Raw genomic sequence first — 21,438 nt, forward strand, 5'->3', positions numbered from 1 at the left:
CATAAATTCCAAACAAAATCCCTAAAGATTAAGGTGTATTAGTGTTTGTATTAGATGGGGTTACAGAAAAGAGAGCATATTAAGTAATAATATGAAAGAGAGTTGAAATAGTTCAGTCTCCTGATGACAATATTTTTTTATTTTTCCCTTCTTGCAAAAAACAGGGTCTTGGCATTCACTATCAACTCAGGTCTATGAACTCCATGGTGACCTGTTATTGTGACCTGTTTGCCTCGGCAGAAGATCTCATTTCCTCTGCACACACTTTATGTACATTTATGGATCACACTGAGCTCAAAAACAAAATTAGTTGCCCATTTATACATGACAAAACTTCATAGCTTCACAATGCAAAACAATAATTCGAACAACTTTTGTCTTCTTTTTTTGTATTTCTTTTAGCAGACTTTTGAAAAACAAATGAGTTGGTGAGCAAAGAAAAAGCTCTATGTGTTGCAGACACAGCTAGGTGGAGCCTGCATAGGGTGCCAGAGGAAAATACTAAAGGCTGGGTCAGTACAGATGCTTCAGCCTCTGGCTACATAAAGTATGTCAAGAGCCAAATAAAAAAAGGTGTGTTTTTTGTGACTGTGTGTATGTGAACATAAAACTGCACATGTGTCTGTTTGTGATGGCCCCTTTGAAGAACAGAGAAGCAACAGACTGTGAGAAGAAATATGAAGAATATCTGAGGGTGGGAACAGAATGCATTGATTGTGTCCATGTGTAAATACAAATGAAATGGCTCTTATTGGTTGGATAGAAAGGGTGGAGGCAAATATTACTTTGACAGTGGCCACTGTGTCCAATAATTGGTGTTCTGCAGTAACTGTGGAGTTATCCATTTGCTTAATGAGATTACCAGACAGTGTTTTGACCAAGTACAAGAAGAACAATAACGTGCCGTACAGTAAATCATTTTGACAAACAATGCATTTCCTGCATGGCTCTGAAAAGCAAGCATTTATACAAGACAAAAAAAATCAAGCATATATGTAAAGAACACAATCTTTGGAGGTCCACAAGATGGTTCATAGTTGAGATAGAATGTGTTTAGACTGATGTGTTAGCTTAATGGAGTCTAGACGAAAATTCAGAATGAAAGACTCACCTTCACCGCCTCCACCTTCCAGTGACTCTTCTGTGCGTCTCCCGGCCTTCCAATCAGGCTCCTGTCCACCTGATTCTCCATCCAATCACCTTTCGACGCCTTGCTTTTAAAGGACCTTCAGCTGTGTTCATCCTCGGTTGTCAGCTGAGCTCATTCCTCCTCCACCCCACCTCCACCATCTTCCTTCCCATCTCCTACCGGCTTCCTTGCTCCCTGGCCGCCAATCCACCACCAGTGTCGGATCGGGGGGAAGATATCTCTAAATCTAAGCCTTACAAATGTTCATCTTAACTCATGTCATTCTCAGCATTCATGTCTTCCTCCCAGGTCTGAGCGCCAAAGAAATAACCATGTAATTTCTCATTAAAACGTTTCTAATTGCCATCCCCTTTTCTTTGTGAGTCTTTTCAGATTGAATTTACATGTAGCCTAGAATATTTAAATGTATTTAGCAAACTACAAATGGGACTTGTGACTTTCTTCATGCTGACTTATCAAAAATATCAGATTTGTGGAGTGTACTACTAATGGTTGTACTTTTGAGAGATTCACTCACTTTAGTTGTAGATCCATGTGGCTCCTCTGGAGTTCTCATGTGCCTTTCTGCTACTTCTTTGATTATTTTTGTTATCTGTGTTTCTGAATAACGTTTTTTTTTTTGCTCTGTTTACGTGGCGACCATGTCTTTGTTTGCAGATGGCACACTGAACAGTGCTCCATAAGATGTCAAAAGTTAATGTCTGATAAGTTATAACCATCCCCGAGGCTTTCATAGAACAGCTGTATTTATACTAACATTAAATCACAGACAAATAATCTCTGTATATTAGTTAGGTTACTTCTTTTATCATTTCTAAAGAAATGAATACTGAAGGATTTTATGATTTTTACTCAATCTTCTTTTAAATTGTATTTTTATAATACAATTGCATGCCACACTTTTTAGATTTTTGTTCATGAACAATTATATAGCCACATATAATTTTCCATCCACTTCAATTATGTACAGTGTGGTGTTGGGCTGTCACATAAACTCTTTAAAATACATTGAAGTCTGTTCAGAAAACGTAATGATTCATTATAGAGAAAAGCAGCTTTTTCTGTCTCAAACGATAAACAGCTGTGGTTGCAATGCTGCTTGAGGTGTTGATGGTGAGGACAGGGGTGTGTGGAAGTGAGAACGGCAGCAAAGGCGGGAGGCCTGAAAGATTTTGTGAGAAAGTTTGTATTAAATTCCCGTTTCCCTTCATTGTGTGCCGAGCTGGCCTGGCTCCACACGCACTAATCCTGCTGGGCCCTGGGAGCCTGGGGAAAGGGGTCACTCACACTTTTTGGGGCCCCAGTTCACCAAATCTGAATCCCCCCTAACTGCAGTTACAAACCCCTGACCTTCATCCAAGCATACCCCATGATTTCTGATAAAGAAACCATGTTCAGTGCTAACTATGCGCCTGAAAACACGATAACACTAGTGAGAGAGAGGTAAATGTAAGCACTGCTAAATTAGATGATGACAGACAAAAGGACAGATTGTGAGATAAAACATGCATGTGACAAATATTAGCAGATCCTAAATGTCTCCATCAGTGCAAGTCGGATTTCCCCAACAATAAACAGCTACAAAAGCCTGATAACGCTATTTCGTGGGAGTTTTGATTGGGTTTTTGCTCTGTCAACAATTTCTTAAAGCACAGTTTCCTTCACTACATGGTAATTGTCTAGACATTTATTAAATTAAAATAAGAAATGGCCATATTTAAATTTCAGGATTGAGAGTCTGTTGAAAAGCAAGAGAGAAAATGAATGACTACATGGAAAAAGTTTGCAGCTGCAAAAACTAAATGACAATCTGAGAAAGCTTCATGGGCTCAGCAATGCTTGTAGTAAAGCAGGCACCTTTATATGTTTCAGTAACAAACTAGATATCTGCAGCTTTTATCCAGAGGAGAACAAAATGAAAAACACCACACAACTAGGTCACCTTGCTCATCTCTAAATCAGCTGCATAGAGCCACAATCATGTTTCAAATCACAATATCTGTGCAAAGATCCTACCCATATGAAATCAAAACGACCCAGTTTTGGATCAGCAGCAGACAGATGTGGGCCAAATGCTTTTCCAAGAAAGCCAACCTCAGATTTGTCAGCGCCTTCACACAAATGCCTCTCAATCATACAGCTGTAAAAATATGTGGAGAGAGATTCAGCCACGTTCTGGGCATAAGAACATGAAGACATAAGTGTGTTCAGGTCACAGCTTCTGACATCCACACCCACCCTTTGTCACATGTCACTTCCTTTGCCATATTTCCTCTCACTTTCCACTGTATACTTTCTCACAAGGAAAAGCTGCCATATACATAACCTCCAGAGGAAAATTCCTCAAGCAGATGGATTGGCATATGAAATAATGACAATGGATTTGACAGAAGACAAAAACAAGAAAAGAGTTGCCGGGGTCACAGGGCGGACAACATGGGAATGTTTCAAATGATACACAAGGACGTAATTTAGGTGCTTTCTTAAACTGTATTATTAATACATAAATAAATCAGTTTAATAACTAGGTTCAGAGTCTATCAAAAATCATTTTAAACTATAAATCTTTTACCAATCCGCTGAGTGTTCTCTATGCAACATTAAAAAAGAAGCAGGAGATTTTTATACGTTTCTTAGAATTAACCTGATTACACTTTAATTGAGGGCTGCACGGTGGCGCAGTTGGTGGCACTGGGTTCGATTCCCGTCCGTGGGTCTTTCTGCATGGAGTTTGCATGTTCTCCCCATGCATGGGTGGATTCTCTCTGGGTACTGTGGCTTCCTCCCACAGTCCAAAGACATGCCTGTTAGGTCAATTGGTCTCTCTAAATTCCCCTTAGATGTATGAATGAATGTGTGTGTGGTTGTTTGTGTGTTGCCCTGCGATGGACTGGCGACCTGTCCAGGGTGTACCCCACCTCTCACCCATAGACTGCTGGAGATAGGGACCAGCTTCCCCGCGACCCACTATGGAATAAGTGGTAGAAAATGACTGACTGACACTTTAATTAAAACTGAAACACTATAAGAAAAAAATATTCATGCAAACATGATTTACTAATCATTTACTAACACAAGAAAATATAAAGAAAAAATACACTGCTAATTGAATACATACATCTGCTTAAAAAAATGTCAATTCTACCCTGAAAACTACTTCTACAGGCTAAGGAGGTGCTTTAGTCCCTTTACATGATATGTATTCTGAATTGGTCCTATAAAAATAAGCTAAACTCATTTAAATTGAATAATTGAATGCTCAAAACACTAAAGGCAGTGATTAAAGTGTAGGATACAACTGAAATCGTATATTTACATAGACTGTATAAAAAGACACATAGCCATTTTCTTCTCCCTGTCTGACATTTTAATAGACTAAACCTTACCTGTTATCATTCAGAATTACCAAAATGATTTTTATTGGCTAAACGCTGAAATACGTTTTTTTGAGTTGTTTTCATTTTGTTCAAGGGTCCACAAGTTGTCTATGAGATCAGAGCTTTGTAATGGCCACTCCAAAACATTGACTGTATTGTCATTAAGCCACTTTGCAACTAATTTGGTGGCACGATTAGTGTCTCTGTTCATTTGGAAAGCTTAACTTCTTGGCTGATGCCTTAAGCTGTGGCTTCAATATTTCCACAGAATTTTCTGTCCCCACTTTCCTCCCATTTTGTGAGTGGACCACTCCCTCCTGCAGCAAAACAGCCATAACATGATCATGTCGCCCCCGTATATACACTTGACATGTTGTTCTCAGGCTTGTGGTCTTCCCCATAAAGATGGTTGTTATGTTCAAACACGTCAATTTTAGTTTTATCAGCCCACAGGAAATACTTCCAAAAATGAATACCTCTGTCCCTCAGTGTGTCTACAAACTGCAGTGGCTTTTAATGTTTCTTTTAGAGTAATGGATTCTTCCTCTCTGAGTGGCCCCTCAGCTCATGTTAGTAGAGCATTTGTCTTATACTGGATGATGGTGCTCTCTTATCAACTTCAGTCTGCACCTGTGCAAGGTGTTTTACTTTTGATCTGTGGTTTACACACACATTTCACAACGAAATACATTAATCTCTGGGAGACAGAACTGTTTGCCTTCCTGAAGGGTATAACTGCAGATTTTAGTTGGGCTTGTAATTGTATTGTATTAATTTCTTCAGTCAGTGTTGTAGCTATTATTGCTTTTGATTATCCTATATCATTATTGCTTTTTTTGAATAAAGACCCTTTATTTATCACTATGTTTCCAATACAAAGCAGGGGTCAAAAATGATTCCTTTCCATGTTTTTCCATGGGTTTCTGGTTTCTATGATAAATATATATGAATCCATCCATCCATTTTCTATACCCGCTTCTTCCATACAGGGTCCTTCTTTCATACAGGGTTGCAGAGGAGCTGGTGCTTAACTCCAGCAGGATGCGAGGTACACCCTGGACAGGTCACCAGTCAATCACAGGTCAACACAGAGACACACAGGACACACCCATTCATACCAATTTAGAGAGACCATTTAACCTAACAGTCATGTTTTGGGACTGTGAACAGAAGCCAGAGTACCAGGAGAGAACCCACGCACGTACGGGAAGAACATGCAAACTCCATGCAGAAAGACCCCCGGCTGGGAGTCAAACCCAGGACCTTCTTGCTGCAAAGCAGCAGTGCTACCAAATGCGCCACCATTCATTATTGTTCTATTTTTTTCATATATGTTTTTTATTTAGCAGATATTATGATTGAAATGTTTGACTGTTGAGCCAAATTATTATAAGTAACTTCATTTTAAATAACACTTTGACTAATGGCTCATTTTTGATGCATGTGTGTAAACATGAGGTATTAACAGGAGAACTGTTCTTAAAAATATAAGGCAAAATGGACATAATTATGTCACATCAAAAAAAAGATGTTTTAACAATACAGGGAATGTTCGATCATAAAATAGGCTGATATTAAAATACAGAGCAAAGAAAAGCTCAGAATCATTTTTACTCATGTTTTGCATCAAAAGATTATCGAAAATACACACTGGCATTTAGGGCAAGCTCTTTTGAGTATAATACATGTAGAGGTTATATATATACATATATATATATATATATACATATATATATATACATATATATATATATACATATATATATATGTATATATATATGTATATATACATATATATATATATGTACATATATATATATATATATATATATATATATATACATATATATATATATATACATATATATATACATATATATATATGTACATATATATATATATACATATATATATATATATGTATACATATATATATATATATACATATATATATACATATATATATATACATATATATATATATACATATATATATATATATATACATATATATATACATATATAGATAGATATATATATATATAGATATATATATATCTATATATATATATAGATATATATATATATCTATATATATATATATATATAGATATATATATATATATCTATCTATATATATATATAGATATATATATATATCTATATATATACATACATATCTACACTGAAAGCACATCCAACCTCAAATGACCCTGTGCTAAAGGAGGGTTGGAAACAGAATAAATTACTGACAAGTTTTACAGCATCATGATTAGGTTTCAAGTTTCTGACAGGAGCACCTCCCTTGGCATTTCCTCAGGCTCCACCAGTAACATCATTACCATTATAACACAGTTAGAAAAATTCATGGTTATTATCAAGCCATAACACTGACTGATGATTATACAGAAGAGATAATGTTATTATCCATATGTATCTGTTTCAAATTAGAAGCAGTGAACAGAATGTTTTTAACCTGTAACAGACAGTTTCAACATGTATGTCTGCAAGTGTCCCCAGATGTTAAGAACAAAAGATTAATATGATTTGCATTTTGTCTTGGATAGTTGAAAGAATGCCCAGCTCTTGTAGGTTTTCAACACATGAACACCAGCACTTAGACACTCAACAAAGGAAGAAAAACTATCGTTGCTTCACTGGATAGTGTGGATTTTTTTCAAATGTGGACCATAGAAGAGCTTAAAGAAAATGTATTTCATCTCAAAGTAATTTTAATTCATTACAAATGTAGAAAATGTCAATAAATTAAATCGTGCTAAATGGCTCACAACACTGATGTCTGTACTATTTCCACTCTCAATATAAAAACGAGATTTTTAACATGCATAACTTGCTACAAGGCTGTCTAGTCAAGCAACCTTTCCAAATGTAATGCATAAACTTACTTTAGCTAACTGGTTATTGCTAAATCTAACACAGTTGTCTGATTTCAATTTACAAAATAGTGGCACAACCCAAAATTAACAAGTACAATTGTAAAAAGACACCCAGTACAGTTTCCACACTGTCATTATTTACTTAATAAATGGCACAATGGAAAAGCTGTGTGTTAAAACCAAAGTGCATCCATGATTCAAAAGCTTATAGAATCACATTTTGTAGCTATAACATACACAGGTTATTTTCTTGATGACCTATCTATCTTTCACATCACTCTGAATGAATTTTGGCCCACTGTTCTATACACAATATGACATGAATGACCCAGTTTAAGCTGTGAAACAGATGGCTTCACATTTGACTCTAAAAAACAAAAGTATACAAAGATTATTATAGTTGTTTTAGAAACTGCAAGGTGCTCAGGATAAGGCTGAAAAAAAAAGATCTAAATTATCACCCCTCCACCATCATGCTCGACAGTTAGTATTAAGTGTTTTTCCCAAACATGTTGTGCTTTGTAATAAATATATTTATTACTCACCTACATATCTGTCCAAATGACATCATTCCAGCAGACTTGTGGTTCATTCACATTCAAGGCACAGCTGTTTATTCTTTAAGACTCAATGTCATTTTATTTTTAAACACAAAGCCTTCTTTTTGCAGCCCTTTCAAAAACTCCACCTCTGATCAGTCTTCTTGTAATTGTACTGTCATGAACTTTAATACTGACATGTTAAGTGAGGCATGTAGGGTTTGAGATGGAGCCCTTGGGTTGTTTGCTTTTGGTTTTACCATTTCTCCGAGCATTGCAATATCTGAATTTGGGGTGAATTTGTTGGGAAGACTGGCAAACCAAACACTCTTAAATCTTTACCACATGTGAATATTTTTTCTTACTTTTTAATGGTGGACATTAGATTAATTTTGGAATTGGCCATTATTTATACCTTGACTACAACCACAAAAGTAATATTTAAAGCAATCATGTAAAGTTTTATAGAAAATTAGGTGGGATGGGGAACAAACCCATTATCCCAGGTTAGTAGTACCCACCAAAGACCCTGTGGTGAAGATTTTACAAATCCTGAAAACCTTTTAATCTTTTAAACAGCTATGTTTAAAATATAAATTAATCATTCTTTGGTAATTTGGGTTTTTTACAACAATTAGTTAGTGTACTGTGTAGTATTTTTAACTTTTCTTTCAGGTGAGTAAACAAATCAATTAATTAGCATCACAACAAGAGGAAAATCCATTTTGATGGGATGTGTTTCTTCTTAATTAAGCGTGGACATCAATTATGGTACTTGGAATGTTTTGTGTATTTTCTCCTCTGAAAAATAACATGACTGAATGCTCTTTTTCCTATCCAGTATGGTCATACAGCCAACAGGTTGGCAGTGTTGTTGACCAAATTTCAAGTAGTGCAAATTACTGTACTTTTACTGTTAAAACGTGTTGAAAGCACAGCATTAAATGCATCTGTTTTCCTGTTAAGGATTAAATAAAAGAGTCTATTGTTAACTTGGATGACAATGTGTTCTAAGAATGAATATACCAATAGTCTTGCCCAGCAGCCACAATATTTCAGAAGTTACCGATTGTGCTTTTAAAGTGTTTTTCATATTGTCTCTGTATGCTAGTGTCTGTGCATGAATTACACACAAACACAAAACTAACAGACATGAAAACACTTGTTCATAAGCATTGTCAATTCATTAGTCCCATACTGAAGGAAAACAAGGAGCATAACTCAGATTGGATGACCTGCCACCAAACCCATTCTCCCAGTCTGCCTGCTGGGGTGATGCAGGGGTGCTGGGAAAGTGGCTGGGTCCATCAGCAGATGTAATGTACAGTGACCCATATCACTTTGACGCCACACACACACCTCCATGTTTTCAGGATGTTGATGTTTCAGCCCCTGCTGACCTGGCACAGGTAGATGTACCGTAACAGCAGACATTCGCCTCGTTAATGTTGTTGTAGAAAGCCTCTGAAATCATAGCACTCATCATAGTTACTTGCTGTCAACATGTAGCGCTGATGTAAAAATTGGGCTGAGTAAATTATTTCACTGTAGAGGGTAATAAGACAATTTCTTAGTAAAAGGATAGGAGGCAATCCTGAAAAAAACAAAGTGCTTTTACCATTCTGTTGTTGGAAAATGAGATGGGTCACATACACAGTCTTTAGCAACATTACACATAAAAGTAGGAGACCCAACACTTGAGCATTATTGCCACATGCTGTCATAAAATGCCACAATATGCCTAGAAACAAGAAGTAGTTTAGTGCCTCGCGAAAGTATTACTAAGTTTTGAACATTTTCAAATGTTGTCACATTAAACTCAAAAACGTTAACATATTTCTTGAGAATGCAAAAAGGAAAGAATCTGATACATGCTTTTCAAATTGGTTACAAATGAAAATCTGGAAAGTATGATATGCATATGCTTTGCTCCGTTTAATCTGATAACCCAAAATCAAATTCAGTTTAACAATTGCCTTCAAAAGGCACCTAATTTTAAGCCCCCAGGTGTGATTTAATCTTAGTTAAAATACAACGGTTCTGTGGAGGATTCAGAGGTTTGCTAGAGAACACACAGCACCTGCACTGATTCATATAACCCTAACCTTTTGTCTCTTTTTTGTTTTTATTAAGCTCAATAACTGCATCATTGTACGTCTATGTACTTTTTTGTTTTGACTTATATAGAAAACAAGAGAAAGTCTGATTTTGACACCGATTCTGCTGTCTGGTCGATTGATTTGGCGCATTTCTAAAATATTTTATCACTGGCATTTTTTCATGCAACACTGAATACTCTGCTGACTCTGTCGTTTGTTTGCAACTTGAGAAAGATTTTAACCTTAACAGTCTCACCCCATGGCTGGTTGTGCTGTCCCAAAAGCATTTCAAATGTGTGTGGCAACAATATCATCATTAGCATGAAAAATAAATATGATGTGCTTCACTATTTCTCAATCATGTTACATTGCAGAGAAGTCTCACCGATCCCTATGTCCTCATGAAAACCTTTTCTATGCTTAGCGATGATCCCAAAAAGACTGAACATTTTAAATATTCTGGTTACAGTGGATGTTTTAAGGATTGCCTAAGAGCTTATCAAGCACAGCAGCTAGCAAGCCAGTTGTTGGCAATATATGACAGGAGGTGTTAAGTTGAATATTACCCAATGGAAGTGTGTTTGACGTGTATTGTAGTTTCTGCTTGGCATAAAAAAGTAGTACACCATCGTGAAATTCAAATGTTTTATTTAGACAAACACTTAACTGTCATAGAAATGATTTTAACCAGCTAAAATGAAAATAAATGAATCCTCCTGTTACAGTGGACAGAGGAGGAATATTAAATGTTTATAACAAAACTATTTTTAACCAATACGACTTGAATGGAAGAACAGATAAATATAAGTTGATTTCTGTTAATTTTATGGCTCATTAATAATAAAAGTCTAAACAAATGTCATTTCTAATGAGTATTAAATAAGGATAGTTCAGCAGCAATTTAGATTATTAATGAGCTGCTTTTGCAGGAAATAATAATAAATAGTTCAATTAAAGAAAAAATGTATGAAATAATGTGTGAAATCTAAAAAACAAATTAATAATGCAAACAAATGTACTTTTGTTACTCTTTAATGTTGTGTAGCACTAAGAAGAAAATGTAGATAACTACTCCTTATCAAGTAATTTTATCATATAAATGCGAGAAAAGCTCCATCATGTCATATACCAGTGTTGGTGCATGTTATGCAACAATAGGTTTGGTTTGGCTATGAATAACTATCAATGCCAAGTGCCAAGAGCAATTAATAATAAAGTTGGTCATTTTATTCAAAATTAACCATCAGCACTGGCGCCCAAAGGGGTTGTGTTCTTTTCCCACTCTGCACCTAAGTGGAGATATCTGTGAAACTCCTGAAGTTTGCAGATGGCACCACTGTCATTGGTCTGATCCAGGAAAGTCTGCATACAAACAGAAGGTGGATCAGCTGGTCCACTTGTATGGTCCAAACCACCAGGAGCTTAAACCGCTCAGGACAGTGGACATAATGGTGGACTTCCAGAGAACAACCCCACACTGCCTCCCCTCACCATCCTCAACAACCCTTTGTCTGCTGTGGATCGCTTCAGGTTCCTTGGGACTACCTATTCTCAGGACCTAAGATGGTCCTTACACAGAGAGACTGTTTGGAAGAAGGCCCCGAACAGCATACAAATCAGATTGGCATACCTCGCATTAATGCGCATGCGCGCGCATGTGCATTAGCGCATGATTCCCCTCGTTACTTCGAGCCGTCAAGTCAGCATACAGACGAGAAAAACGGTAAGCACATGATGTTTATGATTATTGTTTAATATAATTGTAGGGTTTCGTTGTTTGAATTTTACATACTAGGGTCATGCTAAGATACATTGCCTTGTGAAAGTAGTCGGCCCCCTTGAACTGGTTAACCTCTTACCACATTTCAGGCCACATTTTAGGCTTCAAACATAAAGATATAAAATTCTAATTTTTTGTGAAGAATCAACAACAAGTGGGACACAATCGTGAAGGGGAATGAAATTTATTGGATGTGTCAAACTTTTTTAACAAATAAAAAACTGAAAAATGAGGTGTGCAATATTATTCGGCCCCTTTACTTTCAGTGCAGCAAACTCACTCCAGAAGTTCAGTGAGGATCTCTGAATGATCCAATGTTGTCCCAAATGACTGATGATGATAAATAGAATCCACCTGTGTGTAATGAAGTCTCCGTATAAATGTACCTGCTCTGTGATAGTCTCAGGGTTCTGTTCAAAGCGCAGAGAGCACCATGAAGACCAAGGAACACACCAGGCAGGTCCGAGATACTGTTGTGGAGAAGTTTAAAGATGGATTTGGATACAAAAAGATTTCCCAAGCTTTAAACATCCCAAGGAGCACTGTGTAAGCAATCATATTGAAATGGAAGGAGTATCAGACCACTGCAAATCTACCAAGACCCGGCCGCCCCTCTAAACTTTCATCTTGAACAAGGAGAAGACTGATCAGAGATGCAGCCAAGAGGCCCATGATCACTCTGGATGAACTGCAGAGATCTACAGCTGAGGTGGGAGAGTCTGTCCAAAGGACAACAATCAGTCGTACACTGCACAAATCTGGCCTTTATGGAAGAGTGGTAAGAAGAAAGCCATTTCTCAAAAGTATCCATAAAAAGTCTCGTTTAAAGTTTGCCACAAGCCACCTGGGAGACACCAAACATGTGGAAGAAGGTGCTCTGGTCAGATGAAACCAAAATCAAACTGTTTGGCCACAATGCAAAACGATATGTTTGGCGTAAAAGCAACACAGCTCATCACCCTGAACACACCATCCCCACTGTCAAACACGGTGGTGGCAGCATCATGGTTTGGGCCTGCTTTTCGTCAGCAGGGACAGAGAAGATGGTCAAAATTGATGGGAAGATGGATGGGGCCAAATACAGGACCATTCTGGAAGAAAACCTGTTGGAGTCTGCAAGAGACCTGAGACTGGGACGGAGATTTATCTTCCAACAAGACAATGATCAAAAACATAAAGCCAAATCTACAATGGAATGGTTCACAAATAAACATATCCAGGTGTTGGAATGGCCAAGTCAAAGTCCAGACCTGAATCCAATTGAGAATCTGTGGAAAGAGCTGAAGACTGCTGTTCATGAACGCTCTCCATCCAACCTCACTGAGCTCCAGCTGTTTTGCAAGGAAGAATGGGCAAGAATTTCAGTCTCTTGATGTGCAAAACTGATAGAGACAAACCCCAAGTGACTTGCAGCTGTAATTGCAGCAAAGGGTGGAGCTACAAAGTATTAACGCAAGGGGGCCGAATAATATTGCACGCCCCACTTTTCAGTTTTTTATTTGTTAAAATAGTTTGACACATTCAATAAATTTAATTCCACTTCACAATTGTGTCCCACTTGTTGATTCTTAACAAAAAATTAGAATTTTATATCTTTATGTTTGAAACCTGAAATGTGGCAAGAGGTTGACCAGTTCAAGGCCGAGTCCTTTCACAAGGCACTGTGAATATATATATATATATATATATATATATATATATATACATATATATATATAAATATATAGTCGTAACATTACGGAAAATAAAGTTGTAAAATTTCGAGAATAATGCCATAATATTACAAGATCAAAGAAGTAGCCTACTTTAATGTAAACTCTTAAGAGAAAGAGCGGTCTTCACCCTGAGTTAAAATGCTCGGCGTAGGCTGCAGTTTGGGTAACACTAAGTGTATGCTGGTCTGATAGGTAACTTTACAAATCAGGATGCCATACAGCTGATAACACTAAGTGTATGCATGTCTGACAGGTAAATGTATAAATCCGTCCCTGGAGATCCAGCAATCAGCAGGCCGTTCCCAGCAGATCCAACGATCAGCAGGCCGGCGACGTAGGAGCAGGCAATTAGCAGGCCAGTGATGAAGGTCGGCAATGTCAGAGGCGATGATCTGACGGCTGGTGGTGGGACCAGGAGAACCCACGGTGGAGCTCAGAGGCGCAGTGGAGAGACCGCTGGGATGACCTTCGGGGAGGCCGTGGAGATATGCGGAGCCACTGAGACACAGCAGGCGGAGAGGGTGCGTCCTTGCACCCCTCAGGGACAGGAACAGGAAGTGGAGACAGGTCCTCCACAAAATCCTCCAGAACGGGAACCAGGGATGGAGGCAGGTCGTCCTCGGAGCCCTCCAGGACAGGACCAGGAACAGGAGCAAGGAGTGAAGACAGTCCATCCACGAGCCCCTCATGGACAGGAACAAAGTGTGAGGGCGGCTCGGCTTGGGACCCCTCCGGAACAGGACCAGAAACAGGATCGGGGTGTGGAGGCAGTTCATCCATGAACCCCTCCGGAACAGAACCAGAAACAGGATTAGGAGTCGGAAGCAGCGGCGATGGCTGATAAGGAGCTAAACCATGAGCAGGAAAGCCGCCTACAGCTTCAGTAGAGAGGCGAGTGGAAGAGGGGGCAGGAGGCCTCCTCATTGAAGCGGCAATTTCTCCCAGGGCCCTTTGTTGCTCAGCCTCAATGATGTGGTGAATCCAAGGATCAGGAAAAAAATCCCTATTCGCCTCGAGCCAGTCTTGGAGGCTGCCAGCTATCTCCAGCCTCCTCCATGTGTAGCTGGGAGAGGTAGAAATGTGGGAAAACAATTTGACCAGAATCTCACTCCTTTTGAATTCCATCACCATTCTTCCCGCTTGGTCCCATTGGCTGGTTCCTCTTGTCATAAAGTGGGTTTTTGATGGACCAAAATGCAGGGAAGAACTCCTGAAGCTCGAGGTTTTCAGGTAAGATGAGTCTTTATTATCCATGGCAGGACACAGACAGGGTAGCCAACACACAAGATCGCAAATACACATAACATAAGGAACCAGCGGGGAACAACGGAAACAAACGGGCTTAAATACAAAACTGAAGAGCAGGGGGAACCAGTGACAAACGTGACAAGACAATCAGGGGAAAACACAGAACAGGTGTGGGCTTGGGGTGCAGGGAGACAGAAAACAAAAGACTAGACCAGGTAATTTAACAAAAACACAAGCCAGTATGACAACACTATGTAACACACTTGCAAGGAAGTCAAATAACTGTGGAAATGTTCAGCTGAAAGGTAAGATTGTGGGCTAATGTGCACAAAAACAGTGTCAGAAAACCTTGAGGCGGAATTCAGCGATATGCTGCCTTTGGAAATGATGTGAGAAGACATGTTAACATTATACTGTCAAGCAGAGAGTGCTGCAGGTGAGAGTTAAAGAAAGCAAAAACGAGAGTGAGATGGATGAACTGTTTTTGCTTTTCACAGTGTCTAAAGGACTTGAGCCAGACTCAGGAAAAGGCATGGCTGCTGGAGGCTGATATGTGTGTGAAGGAAGTGGAGGGAACACAGGGGCAGGAATCACCCTGCTGACCGGAAAGGGCCTTGTGGAGGTGATGGCGGGGGTGGAGGAGGAGGGTGTCCGCTTCAGTCTGATAGGTTTTTGATGCACACACACACACACACACACACACAGAGAGAGAGAAACATACATAGTGAGACATGCCACATAGCTCTGCAGGGCAGTTCTTGTTCTCACCAGCTAGTCAGGAGGAGAAACAAAGTAAGTTGGAGCTTGATAGCTTGTGGTGCTAAAACATGCATACACATTTATTAACTCAGGAAGTTGGTGTAAGTGGATTTAATTATGAGCAAAAGTGCTGCTGGAAATACAATGGTGCAATCAACAATCATGCTCTTGTAGGAAATCCACCACTTAATGCAGTAGTGGTTGTCCTTATGAGCTGCAGGGAAGGATCCTTTGCCATTTTGTTTGATTTAAAACTGGAAAACTTTACAGTGTATCTAAACCCTAGCTCCTTTTAGTACTTTGTATTCAACCAGTCAAGTTTTATGCATATTAGAGCAGAGCAGATAGGCTTACTTGCAGTCTTCCCAACAAAATATATTGGTTAGAATGTTGACAAATGTAAAGGTAAAACTATTACTGGACACCACTGGAAGAAAGAAAACAAATATTACATTAGCCGTTCACTCTATATGAACGGCTAAGAGGACAGCATTTCCTGTGCTCACAGTGTTCTCTTGGATTCACAGTGTACTCTTTTTTTTTTTTTTTAACAAATGTCCTTTTTCCTTTTGTAAGGGTTAAAAACCAACCACAGCTACAAACAAAAATATGAAACACTTTCCTTGCTTAGATGTTTTCTAGGATGAACATTTTGATTAAGTGATTTGTCTCACTTATTATCACTCCTGAAAAACTGGCAAAAATACTAAGATAAATTCAGCTTTACATGAGTAAAAGGTTTCTCACATAAAAAAAGTCTAACCTATCCTTTGAAACCAGTGCACCAATGTGAAGGGTGCACTGGATACATCAGAGAAGAGCATAGATAGTAATTTGATTATGACACAAGGATTGAGATTTACCACGTTATGAAATCTTTGAAAATACCACAGTTTCATCGTATTAACACAGAAATTCAAAATGTAGAACAAGATCTAATTGCTTCTAAAACAAAATAGCATAACATTGCTGCTTTTAAAATACTAACTGTAGATATAATAATCTTGACTATGAAACTTAATCATTGTTGTTGAGAGCACAGCCTAGAGTGTTAACAGTAGTCATTTAGTACAAACAAATAATTTGTTTGTACTGATGCAATTTATTTAAAAAAATCAAGAATAAATTTTTACTACAGTCACAATTAGTGAAAAAGTCAGTTTCAGCTAAAACAGTTGTTCATTTTTAAAGTAAAGTATAGTAATAGTAGTAGATTTCAATGGTTAAAAGGGGGAAAAACTGTCAATGCACTACAATGGTGAAATGCTTCTTTGACATTAAAAGTGCTTCATGTTTGATTCCTCCAGAAATTTCAACTGTTTTCAACCTGTTTCTACTATTTTTTTTTTTATGTATGCACCTTAAAAAGCAGTTTATTTGTAAACTATGTTAACATGACAAAATAAATAATCGAATGATTAGTGTTCATTTGTCAAATTAGACTTAAGGATATTGATTCAAACTCATACCCTGCAACTATTCTGTGTTAGCAGACTAGACAGCATGCATCCGACGAGAATGTTAAATTTCACTTGAGACTTGACTTGGACTTGGAAAACAAAAGACTTGAAAATGTATAAATGTGAAACAGAATAGTGGCAACAATCAGGAAACCCTTAAAAGAAGCAGAATTAATGTTTTCAGTTTCTTCTTGATTTTTAAGAAAACTTTTCCTCCACTATTGTTAAATAGGATTTAGTAAGTTTAGAAGTAATTACTTTGCAAAATTGATGACTTGATGCAGATTGCTAGGCGTCCTTAGATAGATAACTTTTTACCAACTGCTGTTGTTTGATCATCCCTTTTTGATTTGACGATTTCATTTGGCATTATATTAATAAAAAGAATCCAAATTAATTAAGAATGAAAATCTTAAAAAAAAAGTGTTAAATTACTTTTTTACACATTTACACAAAAACAGTTCTAGGTTAGTAGCTGAACACTGCACTAGTACGATGTACTTTCTTTTGGTGACATTAGATTTTGTTGTATATTTTCATATGGCTTCTGTTAATAGAGATTTCATAATTTACAAACCAAGTACCTGTACTAAGTACTGTGGGTACCCCCTAATAATACATTTACTATATACACCTGATACCTGCTGAAGGAGTTATGGCTGCATATCATTCATGCAGTAAAAATCATAAAAGCATTAGTAGTAAGATACTTTGTCATTAAGTGTCTCAGGGCTCACTCACTTTTCACATTATCAGATTTACAGCTTCAATAACAGCATTAGAAAAGTGCAGCTGGAGCTTTTTAAAACTGTGTCAACTTCTATACTTATCACTTGAATGTAGATGGCAATTGGATGGTTCTTAATGCAGCTCCTTGTTCCACCTTCACAAAGTGTGTTTCTGTAATACTGGGGTATATTTCGGTTTAAGGTTTGATATACATTCACTAAACACTGACATCCAGAAAAACGCTGAATTGAGAACACCTAATGATTAACATCTTATTACGATACATCACCTTCTTCACAAAGAAATAAATCTGGAAATCAAACTTGGACTTGTATTGTTTATATCAACAGGGTATCTATCCAGTTTCATGTCTTAAATGCAATACGGTATTTAATAGGCAATGATTATTCAACTTAAAGAAAATAAACTCAGATTTCTTCCTCTCTTATCCAACTGTCAGGGAAAAAACATAGGACTGAAATTATTTTATTTATTTCTTTTTACTCGTCATTATTGCTGCTTTGTGATTAATCTAAAATCAAAACATAGACTACATGGTAAGGCCAGCAAGAAATGTTATACCATCGCAGACCTAAAGGCCGGAGCTCTTTACTTTAACTAAATGGGACTTAAAAAATCCTCTGTTTTAAACTCTTGACATCAAAATAATACAAAATAAGGTATGAAGGAGAAAGGGATCCCAGGAGTGGATAGAAACTAGCTGATAAACAGGACAATGATACCAAACATAGCAGCAGTTTTGCGACAAAACAGCAGAAAAACAAAAATAATAAAACAATTCAATATGTTTCAGTGTCCCAGTCCAAGTCCAGACTTCAACCTAACTGAAATGCTATGATGAGATCTTATGACAGAGGAGTATTACTGTATTACCTTCTCCTAAATGGTCGGGGAGGTACAGTCATACAGGAAACATCTACTTCAACTTATTGCTGTTGAAAATGGTTCTACAAGCTAAAGAAACCTGGGGTGTACTTAGTATTTTTATCAACAGCTTATTTCTTTTGGCTTTTTCTTCGTGTGAATAAAGTTGGACGTCTGTTGTGTGTTTTGTAAACTCAAGCTTACATTTAAATAATTGTAAAACCTGGCAAAGACTTTATGACTTTTCATGACAGGTAAAACCCTAGATTTAAAGCAGAGTGCACTTTCTTTTGCCATGACTATAAATATATGAGACCCTTGATATCGATGGTGTGGAATACAAGAAAAAAATCTGAATAAATATGCAGATGTTTTATTCACAGATATAGAGATTTGAAGCAGATGTGTAGCAATCCTGTCTCACATAATCCTGTTTCCTGACAGGGGCCACATGTGGACTCAAGCTTCAAAAAATGTGAAAAATGTGATACTATCACCTCGCAAAATTTACACCCAGATTTGTTTCAGCAGGGAAATATTTTTGAAGACCAGAAAACTTACAAAATAACTGGCAATCACTCTCTCCAGCAAACCTCCTGGGAGTTTTGGATTGTCTCCTCTGGATGACCAATGGCCAGACACGGGATTGTTTGTCACTTACTTTTTCCTCCTCATGTGCAACTGTCCATTGTTATGTACGGCACAGCACGTGTTGTTATTTCCCCCCTCGTTGAAAGACCTTGCAAGGTTTTTCCATCTTCTTCACAAAAAGAGCCGTGACCTCAGACCCCAGCACTTTTCTTGCAGAACAAAGAGTAAACGATGCAGTGCAGCAGAAATGTGGAAGGAGGAAAACATCCTCTCAACACCATTTAATACAGACTCTGAGAGTCATTCCAATTAATTAATTATTTATCTTAATCTTGTTTAGGCTTCCACACAGAAAGCAAACAGAGCAGATTATCAGTAAAACATTTTACACAACACCATGTTTCATGGACATCTGTTAAACACAACATTTCCACTTGAAATATATCTGTCTTGATTTTCAGCAAGCTGACTACATTTTTAAACATGTTCCTACTGAGCATTTAATTTCTGTTAAACTGATTTTTTATGCACTTACTTTGTTTATTCTAGCCATATTTAGCTGAAGTTACCAACACCATTTCTAATAAAACCACTTAACAGAAATGCTGGTTTTCCTAATTTGTTTTTTCTTTTTTTAGAAAGAATTATTAAAAAGTTAAAAAGTCAGTTCTTTCAAAAGAAAGATTTTACATACTGATGTATAATGTCATTTTTTTTATCTCTGAAAAAGACTGTGACCTAATCACAGGTGAAAAACTACCGTACATCTACACTGGTTCTACTTATTTGCAATTGATTCTGCTGCATGTCTGTCATATTAATTTTGTAACAGGTTGACGGCAAAACCCTGTGGTCAATTTTGGTTATTTTTAAAATGTGCTATAAAAACATTTAAATGCAAGATTAAACAAGATATATTAATAAAAATGTTATTCCAGCAGAGAAAAAACATTAGTGTTGCCCACTTTGGATGAAATAACTTCTGTGGAAGCTTTTTTAGCCACCTACCAGTTTTTCACTTTGGTCTGAGGAAAGTTTGCACCACCTTACTTTCAGCTGTGAGATGTTGAAGGTTTTTTTTTTTTTTTTGCATGTGCAGCCAGTTTCAAGTCAATGAACAACATCTCAATTAGATAAAGATTCAGTGTTTGGCCATGCCAAGAACTCTTCCTTTATTAATACTTGGGTAGGTCTCAGTGGAATTATTTATATGTTCTGGTCATTATTGACTTGTACAAATAATGCTTTACAATTACATCTACGGACATTATAAACAATGTATATTATTGCAAATACATTGCTCAAACAAATAAAGGAACACTTAAACAACACAATATAACTCCAAGTAAATCAAACTTCTGTGAAATCAAACTGTCCATTTAGGAAGCAACACTGATTGACAATCAATTTCACAGCTGTTGTGCAAATGGAATAGACAACAGGGGGAAATCTTTGGCGATTAGCAAGACACTCAATGAAGGAGTGGTTCTGCAGGTGGGGACCACAGACCACTTCTCAGTACCTATGCTTTCTGGCTGATGTTTTGGTCACTTTTGAATGTTGGTGGTGCTTTCACACTCGTGGTAGCATGAGACGGACTCTACAACCCACACAAGTGGCTCAGGTAGTGCAGCTCATCCAGGATGGCACATCAATGTGAGCTGTGGCAAGAAGGTTTGCTGTGTCTGTCAGCGTAGTGTCCAGAGCCTGGAGGCGCTACCAGTACAGGCCAGTACACCAGGAGATGTGGAGGAGGCCGTAGGAGGGCAACAACCCAGCAGCAGGACCGCTACCTCCGTCTTTGTGCAAGGAGGAACATGAGGAGCAGTGCCAGAGTCCTGCAAAATGACCTCCAGCAGGCCACAAATGTGCATGTGTCTGCACAAACGGTTAGAAACCAACTCCATGAGGATGGTATCAGGGCCCGACGTCCACAAATGGGGGTTGTGCTCACATCCCAACACCATGCCGGATGCTTTGCATTTGCCAGTGAACACCAGGATTGGCAAATTCACCACTGGCGCCCTGTGCTCTTCACAGATGAAAGCAGGTTCACACTGAGCACATGTGACAGACGTGACAGAGTCTGGAGACACCGTGGAGATTGATCTGCTGCCTGCAACATCCTTCAGCATGACCGGTTTGGCAGTGGCTCAGTAATGGTGTGGGGTGGTATTTCTTTGGAGGGCCGCAAGTGCTCGCCAGAGGT

This window comes from Girardinichthys multiradiatus, chromosome 9 (assembly GCF_021462225.1).
Source record: "Girardinichthys multiradiatus isolate DD_20200921_A chromosome 9, DD_fGirMul_XY1, whole genome shotgun sequence".
NCBI classification, from domain to species: Eukaryota; Metazoa; Chordata; class Actinopteri; order Cyprinodontiformes; family Goodeidae; genus Girardinichthys; species Girardinichthys multiradiatus.